We start from the raw sequence: 14534 nt of genomic DNA on the forward strand, positions 1-14534 counted from the left end.
CTGTTTTCTATCTTACTGATCTGTATGATTTTTATATATTTATGACACTATCACCTTTAGTTATATTTGTTTTAAGTATTTTCTCCTGTTTTGTGACTAATCTTTTCATTTTATTTAAATGTCTTTTAATATCTGTGGTCAACTGTATGAATATATTTTCTTATAAATCAAGCAACTTTACACACGAATATGCACACACGTATGAAAAGATATTATTTACATATATTTATAAAAAGGTATGTATAATAGATATTTCCAAATATCATTATTTTCATAATTACAAATCTCATTATTCCAAAAACAAATTATTTGTGGATAGGAGATACAACATGTTTACACACAGTAATTGCAAGTTGTTTTCTGTATTGAGAAATGTTAAAAGAAATATTGTATCTTAGTATTGAATATACAGCGCACTGTACATCTACTTATTATACAGACAACTCTAATTTTTTTAAAAAAGCAATTCATGCGTTTTTATTTACTCTAGGCCAATTTTTATGCATTGTACATAATGAGAATGTGTATTCCCTCTAGAGACAGTATCGCCTGATACATATTTCATACATACTTATAGGCAGATAACTAACGGAGACTTCAAAAATGGAAGAAATTACTGCACAATACCTTTTGAGTCATAAAATAAATGCCATGACATATCATAGCTAACTCTTACTGAGTACTTGCTAAGTACCAGGCACTATTCGAAGCACCTCATAGGCATTAATACACACAGTTCTCACAGCTGCCCTCTGAGTCAGGCACTATTTCCATTTACACAAAACTGTGGCAAAGGTCAAGCAACTTGACCTGGTTGTCCTGGAAAACAGTGGAGCTAGAATCTGAAGTCCAGTTATCAGACAGTTTTGAAAACAAAAGGGCATGCTGGTCAAAACACCAGAACGACAGGTGAAAGCCTGCAGGGAACCAGGAAAACCAATGTGTGGCCACCCAGCCCTGCCACATACAGAAGGCATCTTCCAAGGATTTTTATCACTTAGGAAACAGCAGACATAATCTTTTCCCTGTGAGTTTTTACATCCTTTAATGTGCGAAAATTTACAACTAGTCCCATTCCATTTAGCCTCAAGCAGCCCCTTACGCATTAAGGCATCAACACAGAGCAAGACCCAGCATCTGGAGCCTCACCTAAGTGGAGGAAAGTCCTTGTTGTCTTCTCTGTGATAACCTGGATCTCAGCCAGAGCAGCCTCTGTGTTATACCTGTGCGTGTTAAAAGAACCAGTTGTGGTACTGGGCTCCCTTTTAGATAGAAACAAATATTACATATCTAAGCCTTTACTCAGTATAATAGGGGATAACAAAGAAAATGAGGGCTTTGAAATAGAGCTCACAAGCGAGAGAGCTGCGAGCCTGAGCCCATGGACTGCTGATGACTTCTTGGGCTTTGCTGATTTCTGATCACTCAGCTTGCTGCTTTAAGAAAAATCTTTGATGGACAGTAAATCAACATCAGTCTTCTTAAAGTACCCGGAAAAGCATAGTGAATAATTAGCCTAGATTTACTACTATTTTTGTGTAAAGATAGATTAATGTAATTTTTGTGTGTGTATCTTCTTTAATTAGGTTTATTTTAAGGCCATGTGCTTGTGTGTGTGTGTGTGTGTGTGTGTGTTTATTATGATGTTTTGACATCTTTAAAAAAATCTTTCTGGCTTGGGAGAAACTGACTCTTCTGGGGCTGATTTTTAGAGATAGCTGAGGGCCCAGGCTGAGTATCCCTTTGATAGGCAAACCAGCCATCCCAGAGCCACACCCCCGTTGTCTAGGGTTGCACCCCAACAGCAGTCTTCCTTTGCCTTAATCAACGCTGGGCCAGGTACCAGGAGACTAGGGAAACATCCCTATTGCCCAAAGCCCACCTGAATCAAGGGTCCCCAACCATCCTCCTCCAGGTCTGTGGGCACAGTCACGTTCCTGCCTCAGCTCCGCTTCCTGTCTCTCCCTGCCTGCTCAGTCCATGGAAAAACTGTCTTCCATGAAACTGGTCTCTGGTGCCAAAAAAGTTGGGGACTGCTGACCTAAATTATTCAAACTAGCTAATCCTAAATCCTTCGCTTGGCCTGGTTTGCTTTTCCCACAGCAACCCCAGTAGTGGTTGAGGTCTGAACTCTGCCCTGGCTCCTGTGTTCTGCCTCCTGACCACCCTGGTGTTTTCCCATGTGGCCCTGAAAGGCATGTCTCTTCTCACGAAGACCTGTCAGTATAATAAACTTTTTTTCCTGAGTTTCTCCTCTGTCTCCTCTTGTGGCTGCACCTGACTGACCATGTCACACAACAATGCAAAACAGGCCAGAAACTTGAAAACAGAAAAACTTAAAAATTGAGTGACAGAGGGGAATCCGTGGAGTGTCCTGGGGTTGGGGAGTCACTGTGCAACCGGCAGCAGCAGGGTGCCCTTCTCAGAATGTGCTCACAGACTGTCAGCAGCCGGACCTGCCCCTCACTCACAGCTCCTCGTCTACAGGAGTGACACGTGCTGTCTGCGGGTGACGGACAATGATGTGCAGTAAACAGAAAAAACGGCGTTATAGTTTTCATAGTAAATATTTCATGTAAATATTTCAAAGTAATATTTTTCTATTTGGCTTTGTCCTGATTCATGTGCTGTTCATTTATAGAGAAGCGCTACAACTGAAAAAGAAAACTTGAAAACTTTTTCTTTCATTTAATAGGTTTCTTGGTTGTGTTTTTAAAGTGCTTTTATTGATTTAAAAATACCCTTGTTCAGTAAGGCATCTACACATATGAGAAAAATCTGATCATTATCTTATAATCAGCTATGAGTGAGATTGTTTGGCATTCCCTTATTGGCTTGATGCAGAAGCCAGGACATTTGGCTTAACACTTGACTTCATTTCTCTTCTCCGTGTCCAGAAACAGAAGCTCTTAAACTGCTCCAGTTATTAATCATGAGGATCTCAGGCTGCTACACATAACAAGTGCTTACTGAGTTCATTGTTCATTGAAGGAACAATAGAGGAAATGATTGATTATTTTTAAATTATGGTGTGCAGTCCTTATTTTATGATAACATATTTCAGAACATTGACATATGTGAAATTTAAATGGGAAAAGAACCTGGCTTCTCCATTGCAGAATGACAGTTATAAGTCAGGTTATTGTAAAGCTACTTTTTACTTAATTGCTGAGTCTCATGAATAAGTAATATATTTTTAACCTGTTATGAATAATGTTAAAGAAATAACTTCTGGAAGTGTACAAAATATGGAGGTTTGGCTACCCAGGATGGTATTTTAAAACTGTCATGTTGATTGTAAACTACAAATTTACTTATTATTCATTTGAGGCAGTCAAGAAATTATTTAGAGACTCTCTTTCTGGGTTGTGTTTTGTTTATTGTTTTTCTGAGTAATTCCAATGAAATTTTATTGATTTAATAAAGGCATATTTTGGAATTTTAAGAGCTATGCAAGTTAGGTAAAACACACACACGTTTATTAGCTTCTTGAGATCACTATAAAACTCAAACATAAAATAAATTTCTCAAAACACAAAAGAAAAGATAGAATTCCCCATAGCTTATGTCAGCCATCAAAAAACAGTGATATATTATTGTTCTTCACCGCCAGCAGGTTTTAGTTAACATTATGATGATTGTGAATGACCCTAAAGAGGGCTCTCCCGGTCATTTAAGGCTCCTTTCTAATAACATACAGCTGTGTGGACACCCTCATGCCGTGGGAGTTTCTGATGAGTACATTGAAAGTGCTGGTGTGCCCCTCCATATGGTTCTTATGGGCTTCCTCCGACGACTCATCGCATTCCACCAGTCCAGCTGTCAATGACCAACTCCTCGTCTGGGCTGATGACTTGAAAACTACTCATAAGTCTTTAATTGTTTCTCACTGTTGCTGCTAAAAAGCTAGAGGCCCTTTGTAGTGAGTACAAAATGAAGAAACACTCACTTCAAATTAAGGCAGCCAAGATTCTGAATAGAACAGTTTCCTCAAACCTCAGTAAACTTTTGTTTATACACACTAAAGTCTGTTGGGTTGTGGGGATACAAAGTAATTTGAAGGAGAGATTTTTCACTGCTTCAGCTGCAGTAAAATGAAATCATACATTTTCAAAAGAGGCCCCAAATGGAGCATTGGACACAAGTTTAAGAAGTGATCTTATTTCATTGGCTTGTAATGGAGGTATTTAACTTTCAAACTTGTTTTCTCAAGAAAAGCAATGAACGCAAAGAGATAATGGCAATTTTACTGTAAACTTTAATTTAGAATTAGTGGGATCATTATGTCTTTTATTTGGGATAACAACAAAAGGTTTTATTGAAAAACAGCAGAAAACCTACAAACTACATATAAAATTAAATAGAATGTAAAGGGAAAAGAGGTAAATATGTAAAGCCTAATTCTGCAATGAGGTTAAAGTTTTATTTTTTAAATCTTTTATTCTGCCACTAATTCTTAACTCAGAACCTGTCTGATAGAGCCTTAACAATTTATTGCTTACATTGTCACAGGAAAATAATGTGTTGATATGTGTTGTTCCGTGGCTGCCCTTTTCTTAAAATTGGAAAATCCTTTTGTTTTAAGAAGGCTGGTAAAAAGGAAATAGTTTTTAGGGAAGATGGTTTAGAATGATGGCCTTTGTATGTTTAATCTTCTCATCTATAAAAACTCATTTAATTTTCTCCACATTTCTGTTTAACTTTTGTCATGGAAGGCAGAAACCATAGTAACTTCAAGTATGAGAAGTGCCTTTATAAATACTTATCCAATAGTTTTAAGGCTTGTACAAGGGATGGTACAACAGAAGTGAATAATGATTATTCCTATTTGATTGGGTGTTAGTATCTGAGAAATACTCCTAAATCTTCAAAATCAATGAAGGCATATTTTTATAGAAGTTTAAAGCTAACGACTTAAAGAAACACTAGTGGAACTTTATTTATCCAAAATGAAAGTATCCTAATACATTTGGAATTCCAAGAAAAGGGTATCATTGTATAATTCTCAACTCTTTAATTATATAGCTTTCCTCATACTTTTGAGGGTTCACATATATTGTGGTAGCCATTTATTACTATCTCTTATGTTTTATCTTTCCTCATCTATTTCATTTATTACCAAAGATAGGGATGATACATAATTTCTTCAAAAATGTTTCTTTTATACCTTGCAAATAAATCTCAGTTGGTCCCTCAAGCCTTTTCTTATGTGGTTTAAGAAATGTAATAATGTGCCTTTGAAGTTGGAAAGCTGGTGGGAAGGTGTCCTGTTTACTCAAGCTGTTTTCTACAATGTGTTGACTTATTTAAAATACATTTTAGAAAACAGGATGCTAAGAGTTGTTAGAATTAGAATAAAAGAGTAAAAATTTGAAATTTGATAAGAGAATTTATTAAATATTGGCACACAGGTATTTAAGTGTATACTAGAGAAATTATATATATAATGTAGTAATCTTATCTCTTAAATTTTTTGACCAGGATTTAGTTATCAAGCCCCTTTATGGTTTTATTTCATAAAATATTGAAAAAGAAAAGAGAATCAAGAAAGAAAAAGAATGAGATGGGAGTTAGAAAGATGTCCAGAATAATTTGTTACTTTTTCTTACACGATAGCATGGGGTCTGTTTTGCCTGCAGCTGGAATTAAATGATGGCAAAGTCAGTGACCACGTCGCTCCCACCCAAATGTTCCCTAACGTATCCTCATGGAGGACTTTCAGTAAGGGAGCATCTCGCTTATTTAGATTCAGCTTGATCAGGGAGTTTGATTATAAAAATAAGGTCCTCTGGGGAAGTGAGGGAGATAACAAATAGAAAAACTATTTCCCCATAAAAAATAAGCAGGAATTTCAGGAGCTCAGGGAAGCTAGAAATTCAGTCATTGAAAAAAATGACTGTGGGTGCGAGAATTACCGGACAGTCACATGCAGAAGATGAAGCTGGACACAGACCTGGTGTCTCTTCCAAAAATGAACTGAGAATGGATCCGAGACCTAAACATAAAATGCAAAACTGTAAAACCCCTAGAAGACATCATAGGAGAACTTAAATGACCTTGGGCGTCATTTAGATGCAACATGGTTTTTGAAATGTAACACCGAAGGCATCCCCATGAAAGAAGTAATTGATAAACTGGACTTGATTAAAATTAAAAACTTCTGCTCTTCAAAAAAGGCATGTCAAGAAAATGATAAGATACAGGCTGGGGTAAAATATTTGCAAAAGACATCTGATTAAGGACTGTTATCCAATAGATAGAAAGAACTCTTAAAAACTCAATAAGAAAAAAAACACAAACCCTGATTTAAAATGTAAGCAAGACACCTGATCAGATACCTCATCAGAGAAGTTATACAGATGGCAAATGAACATATAAAAGGATGTTTGGCATCATATATCATTAGGGAATTGCAAATTAAAACAATAATGAGATACCACTATCCACACATTAGAATGGCAAAATCCTAAATATTGACAACACCAGATCCTGGGGAGGATGTGGAGCAACAGGAACTCTCATTCCCTGTTGGCAAGAGTGCAGAATGGTTGTGGACACTTTGGAAGACAGTTTGACAATTGCTTACAAAGCTAAAACTCTTAACATATGATCTAGCAACTGTGCTCCTTGATATTTACCTTAATGAACTGAAAACTTGTCCCCACAAAAGCTTGTTCGGGGATGTTTATATCAACTTTATTCATAATGACCCAAACCTGGAAGCAATCAAGATGTCCTTCGGTAGGTGGATAGAGAAATAAACTGTGGTATATCCAGACAATTGAATATTTTCCAGTATTAAAAAGAAATTGAGCTATCAAGCCATGAAAAGACATGGAGGAACCTTAAATTCATATTACTAAGTTAAATAAACAAACTGAAAACACTACATACTATGGAGCAATACAAAGACCAGTGATTGCCACGGGTTAGGGGACTGGAGAGATGAATAGACAAAGCACAGAGGAGACTGTTAAGGCTAGCCTGTATAGTGCTACAATGGTAGATGCGTGTCCTTATACATCTGTCAACACCCATAGAATGTGCAACACCAGTACAAACTATGGATTTTGGGTAATGATGTGTCAGTGTAGCTTCATCGATTTTAACAAACGTACCACTGCGGTGCTGGATGTTGATAGTGGAAGGAGGTGTGTGTGTGGGAGCAAGGGGTATATGGAAGCTCTCTGTACTTTCTGCTAAATTTTGTTGTGAAGTTTACACTGCACTAAAAAAAAATCAAGCACATTTAAACGGCTGAGGACATTTAAAGAAGAGGACTGGTATCTTATCTCAAGGTACCTGTTAGGCTGTGAGCTGCTGTACACCTCCCTCCTTCCACAGCCACAGGCGTTCTCTGAAGGCTGCCTGCATGTCCTCAGGGTAGTAGTAATCTGAAGGAGTGAGGAGTCTGAGATGGTGGCCACAGTGAATGTGGAAAGGGCTTGAAAGAAGAATCAGAGCATGATGAGAATGCCTTTCAGAGATGCCACATGGACCCAGGGGTGAACTCAGCTCCCCTTTTCCCCAGAGAGATGTGAAGGAAGGTAGCTGTTGGTCGGAGGTGGCACTTGGGGGCCTGGGACAATAGTTGGTGGAAAAGCTGACATCTGCTTGCATACCTGCCTGAAGGCTCTATTTTACTTTGCATTGTGATGCTTCTTTTGGGGTAGCTAGAGGATAACATGCTACAGAAACCAGTGTCGGGTACAACATATATGCTGTTTAAAGTTGTAAGTGAAGGAGAGAAAATGTAAGATGCGAACTTGACACAAGGTAGAACAGGATAAAGATGTTCAGTATAACCATTACATAAAAATATTTCATGAATTTTCAATATTTTGAAAGCACCTTAGCAATTTTATAAGGAGTGAGTAAAAATGAGCAGGTTTTAAGCTAATGCTTATAGATTCATGAAGAAATAAAGAATATTAAGGGAAATGGAAAGTTTCTTTTCTTTAAATTTCTAAACTGTGACATAAGGAAATCTCATAGTTCAGTCAACTAGAAGGGAGATAAAATAGTGTCCAGGCATTTCTTAATTGGAAATTTCTTTTTCTCAGCCCCAAAAGAAACTTTCCATCTGTTCTAGCATCTGTTTACTGTGGTTCAAGAGTTTCTTTAATTTAACAAGTAGGTGTGACAGTTGTGACATCTGGGAATTTTTATAAGGACACACAAAAATGAGTTGAGGTTGCCGCTAACCAGTTTCATAAGCTTTTCCCAGACTCCTTATATACACACAGAATTAAAATAGCTGATCACATGGCACATTTATACCTCTTTTTGTTTTTAAAAAATTTTAAATTGATGTGATATTGGAATTGTCCTTGTTTTTTTCTAATGCATTTATCATGGGATGAGCAGAAAGAGGATTCCCAATCACAGGACACTGGAGGATATAGGAGATGTGACTTCTAGGTCTGTGAATGGGACTTGTTTCCCTGGCTTTTGGACAGTTGCCCAATTCTCTTTGACTCAATTTGTCCATGAGTAAAAATACAAATTTAAATATCTGCCTATTCCAAATACACTGGAATGATGAAGAAAATACACTGGAAGTATAATCGCTGTTGTCTGAATGTTTGTGTCCCCCACATAATTCCTATGTTGAAATCGTAGTAGCTGATATGATGGTATTACTAGGTGGAGCCTTTGAGAGGTGCTTAAACCAAGAGGGAGGAGCCCTCATGAGTGGGGTTAGTCCTTATACACATGGTTCCAGAGAGATCTCTAGCCCCTCCACTGGGTAAGGACACTATGGGAAGGCACAGGCCGCGAGGAAGTCGGCCTTCACCAGAACGCAGCCATGCTAGCGTCTTGCTTTTGGACTTCCCAGACTGTGAGCAACACATTTATACGGTTTATGAGTTACTGAGTCTGTGGCGTTTTGTCATAGCAGCCTGAATTGACTAAGACAGCAGTCTACGAATGCAAATGAACACCGTTACTGTTGAGATTTCCCCGTCTCATGTGCTCACTTTAGAAACTCTGGATTCTTAAGCTTTGTAATTTCTTCCTTTCATTTGAGGACAAAAACCATGATCTTAAAAAGTTCAGAGATTCTGAATATGGCTTGAATATGGAAATATTTCTTTTCCCCTTTTAAAAACATCTTTAGTTTTTGTGTTTATTTATTACATTGTTTTTGGTTTACTTTTATAGCTATACAGTATCTCCAGTATTTTATTGTGCTTTTCAGTAAGTGTCAGGAACCCTTTGAAGCAAAATTGTTGTGCAATCATTATCTTTTTGTCTTTCACATTTGGAAATTGAAAAATTGAAAGAGTGCGACTTCAGTTGATAGCCTCCCATGAGCCCAAAACAAATGTTCCTTGTCCCTCTGACTCCAGTGTATATTCCCATTCTACTTTTGTTTGAAGTGATTTTCTGTAGTTAGACATGCAGGTCATCCCAATGTGGTTATCAGGGGTGGCTCCATGGGGACCAGAGAGTTCTGTGCTCCTGGATAGTCAACTGCTTTTCAGACCATAATGAGAACTCTTGAGCCTTCCAGTCTATAAAGGTCTTGATCTCAGATCACTCAGCCATTCTGTGTTAAATGGGCCTTTCTTGTCCAGATTCTCTTCTTTTGATCTGATTGGAATTTCATGAGCTTTAGGAATGAGGTGGAAAATCTAAAGAAATCAGGAATTCTAAAGCAAAGTTGCATCATATTATATGAGGTGAATATCAAGAGTTACATTAACATTTCTGTTAACTACTAAGCCAAAGTGCAAGTGTTGTTTTACATACCCTCAAGAAGCAAAGAATACGAGAAAATTTTTAGCCCTTAAGTGATCCTCTATATTTTGTTGACTTGCTAGAATCTTGTATTTGTTATTCTATTATTTTTATGTATATCTATAATGTTAAGGATATTAACAAAGTCAAAAACAGAGAAATAAGAAAACTAAATATATGAAGAAACACTTAATTTTAATTAGGAAAAGAAGACCACAGTGAGATAGCATTTTACACACAATAGACTGGAAAAAATTAAGCTGTCACGATTCTGAGTGTTTGTGAGAATGAGGAATGTAGATGAGTTTGAAGACTTAAAAAAATAATTTAGCATGACAACTCAGCAGTTCCATTCTCTTAGATATATACAATCAAGCATATCAGGAAACATAAACCTGTGTTTATAACAGTTGTACACTGGAAACAACCCAGTTGTGCCCTTTGAATGAACCAATGGTTTCATGAGCCAGGATAATGATTCTGCACAACTGATGTGTATCCATTATAAAAGACTAAGCGAAACAAGGACATGGACATCTAACATAGCACCTAAACACATGGGATGTGTGCACAATCATTTGTTGAATTGATGAATGGTAAAAATCATACATTTTGGGTAATGTGACTATTTAAGTATTGATCAATGTTTAAGCAGCCTTTCTCGACTAACCTACTTCCCTCTAATGACATAATTAATGAAGAACCATTTTACCAATTATTTTTCCATCTCTTAATGATTATCCATTGTATTTATTTGTATTTGTAAAATTTTTGTACCCTGCCCATTTTGTAACTAGAATGAACTTACAAACTTCTGGAGAACAAGGACCATATTTTCAGTTTCCTCTGTCTTTACTTACAGAACTACATGGAGTGGGTAATTCTTAACTGCTTAGAACTTATTAGTGAAACAAAAAAATCTACTCACATTTTCCTCTTTTTTAAAAAAATCTAACTTGAAAAGAACAAATCGTGGTTAAAAACAGAATCTTTCAACCAGGTGAAGTGCTCCCTGACTTCAAGTGGATACTTGAAAAAAGTTATGGTAATTATCATTGTGCGTAGGAATATGTTTGTGACAAATACAGGGAAATTTTTATGTGGCAATTCTAGGACGTAATGAAACTCTTAGCACACAAGGTGTCAATGATAGAAAAACATTGTATATCTGATATTCATCCAATTAAAAACATGCTAAACAATGTGCTATGCTCATTAACTTGCTAAAAAAATGGAATCCAGAAGCTGTTGATATTTTAGTTCTAAGAGGTGATTTTTTTCTGTTGTTGTTTAATCAAATACTAATCAGGAGAGATGCACTTTATAATAGGAGAGCCAATTTATTTGACATCAAAACTGCCCAGGCAGTTAGCCTTAGATGATTATTCTTAGAACTATGTTAGCCTATTTCCAATTAAACTGTATTTTCTGTTGTGAGAATGGTTACAAAAGGTACAGATTTAAAGAAAAAAAGAAAATATGCTTCAACACCCTTTCTACTCAGTACATCACTAATTTAAGCCTTCTAATATGCTAATTGGTTCATATGTATCAGATGGGTATCTTTTTGTAGAAATCCCAAACCAAAATAGCACAACCAAAAAGCAAGTTTATTGCTTTATTAATTGAACACACTATATCTGATATGCCCAGGATTAATTGCCAGTTCTGCTTCCTCTGGTTTGGATTCATTATATATTTTTTAATGTCAGCTACACACCTCATCTAATGGGAGAGAGAGCTTCTTTCTTTCAAGAGCAAAGCAAAAACTCAGTTCTCATAGGCTGATATTGAGCCATGGACCCACCCTGAATCAATCACTGTGCCCAGGGAAACAGTTTAGACCTGTGCTGTATGCCTGTCTCTGCAGATGCAGGAGTGGGCATTCTGTAGCCTCCAAACATGTAAGCTGCATCTAGGAAGTGTTGATACTTGCACAAAATTCAGGGTACTGTTACCAGGGGAACTCTACGCTAAACCATCCAATTATACAGTATTATAGCATTCAAGTCAGTTCTACATTTTCTTATAACATCTTAAATAATTACGGGCAGTGTATTTTCTTTGTAAAGAGGTATGATGGGTGCATGGCAAGATAGAACAATTTTTTGTTTATCGATTGGTAAATGAAGCCATAAGCCTTTTTTCTGCTAGGTGACTACAAGGGGACAATTTGGAGTACATTTTCTTAATTATGAGAGGAGTTTCTTGAAGATCCTATATGCAAATGGAAGAAGTAGGAACACTTGATGCAGGAAAATTATGTATCAGGATATTTTGTGGCTTGATAACGTTTTCTCCATGTATCTTTTTCTATGCAAGCTTGGGGAAAAGTGGAGTAAATTTGCATGGTCAGAGACTTCTGGGAGGAAATATACTTCCCCCATTCCATTTAAGAGCACCTTATTATTCAATAGAACATCATGTAGATTGATGTGTTTTCAAATAACTTTACCTGTGTCCCCCTGTGGAGCATTCACACTGAGAGAAAGCAGGTATGAATTTGACTAGCCAATTGTAGGACATCTCATAGGAAGATTCTTTACTTAATAGTCTGTTGCTGGAAGACTTCCCTGTCACAAATAGTCACATTGTGGGAACAGTGGCCTAGCCTGGAAGTTTAAAGGAGGGGATCAGTAACTTTGGAAGGGTATGTGTGGTACACATCTGCAGCTTGTGCTGCATCATTGGGGAGGGTAAAAAGGTTCATATGAATGCACTGGACAAGATCAGGTAAGTGTAGTGAGTTTGTATCGCAGTGACAGTAGAAGTGACAATTCAATGTTGGGGCTAGTGTGAAACTGGTCAGACAGCTGAGTGCCTTCCTTCTATCCTCCTCCTTTTAGCCTTTCTTCCTCTCCCCCTCTCCCCCCCTCCTGCTTCCTTCCCTTCCTTTGTTAATTCTCCTAGGTAAAAGCAATGAGAAACAGAGATGACTGTTCTTGACAACTTGGTTAAAGAAAGAAGTTTCAAGAGGTAGCCATTGGACTTCTTTTATATCATTCCTATGGGGGTTGAAGCATTAATTTGAATATTAAAAAGGTTTATGATATTAATTATACTGCAGGCTGGCAATGCAGACCACATTGATTTTTACTGGATTAATTGGAAAAAGAACCACAAACCTTAGAGTCATTCCTAAGAATTCTGCTTTTTATTCTCCTGCTTTCTAGGCACGAAACCTGATCAGGCATAAAACTACCTTTAAAGTAAATTGTTCTCACACCATGAAATGTAGGTTTGGACGGTAATAACATATCTAAAGGAAGAATGAAACAGTTAGAAGAGGGGAGGGGTCATTGGTCAGCAGAGAAAAATGAAGGCCAGAGAGTCAAGCATTAGCACTTCCCATCCATTGTGGAGAGAATGCTGGCTCATGGACCTGTCAGACGTCTTGGCAGGAATAGACCAGTTCTCAGTCAAGTTTCCTTAGCCAGGCGCCATTGAACAATGAAATCAAATAATTAATGTTGTTTTCAAATTCCATGCTCATGAAGCAAACTTATAATTATAGTTTGACCTTCCCATAGGGAAAGAATACTCTAAATAAAGTATTTATTCAACAGAAGTCTTTGATGACAGAGGATGGCGACGTCAAACTGAGCTTTGAAAACACCAATTTAAAATTAATAGATTAAATCCACTGGAAAATGTGAAAAGAAATGGAGACTATCATTTTCAATGCAAACTAAAATGGATGCTTGAAGATGTCAGCCCTCAAAGACAGTAAAGACAGCACAAAGTTTTTTTGACTTGATTCTTTACTTTTTTGAGAGACCTACTATGTGAGATGGTTGGGCTATCACCGTGAACAAGATAGTCATATTTTCTGCCTTTGAACAAAATTATACTAGAGAAAAATTGATTATATAGTGGTAGTTAAATAATTACTTATAATTCTTAGTAACGGGTAAGAACAACAAATAAGTGCTACTAAAACATTAAGGGAGGTGTCTGCCCTAGTCCAAGGGGTCAGGGTTGGTTTCCTTGAGAAATAACAAGTGACTTGGGATATGAAGTCTGAGTAATGAGGAGCATTAACAGTGACAGAGGAAGAAAGAGAGATTTTTGGATTGTATCTGTCAAGGTTCTTGGTTGCAAACAATAGAAGCCGACTGACTAGCTATCAGTTTAAAAAATTATTGAAAAAGTACTGGACATATGACGGAATCAATTGGGACACTGGGAAATAGAATTGGAGAAAGAACCCTCTGCTGTCTTGATCATTTCAGCTCTGTGCAAACTCCACTTGGCATAACAAATGCCCTGTCTGCAGCGGAGCCTCAGCCATCTGTAATAAACTCTACTGCTTATAGGTAACCCTGGTGTGGAGTGGATCTTTGCATAAGGGAAGAGGGAGTAGAGGAAACTGTTGACGAACTCTGTGTTGCCTGCCTTGCTTTCAAGACACTCAGATTCAACAAAAACAAACAACAACAACAGAAACTCAAAAGAACATCTGCGCTAGCTAAATAAGTACTTCTGTGGGCTGCTCCTTCTTGAATGTTCCTTACTCTACCTTAAGTGACTTTTCAGAATATTTACCCAAGTAATACACAGCGCTTTCCCAGCAGGAATTCTAGGCTAAAAAAGAGCAGTGTATAATGGCTAATAGACAAAGTGAAAGAGAGAATTGGATAAATACTTCACCAATGATCGCAGGGCTTGTAGGTAGGAAAACTGGTTAATCCATATTAAAGTCACAACCACTAAATTTCAGCCCCGATCTGAAAACCAACTGTATCTTGTAACTATGATATAAGTCTAGCCTGCATTCTTATTCTGCATTT

Source organism: Pteronotus mesoamericanus, unplaced genomic scaffold (assembly GCF_021234165.1).
Source record: "Pteronotus mesoamericanus isolate MK-2021 breed Mesoamerican mustached bat unplaced genomic scaffold, CSHL_Meso_final scaffold_651, whole genome shotgun sequence".
Taxonomy (NCBI): Eukaryota; Metazoa; Chordata; class Mammalia; order Chiroptera; family Mormoopidae; genus Pteronotus; species Pteronotus mesoamericanus.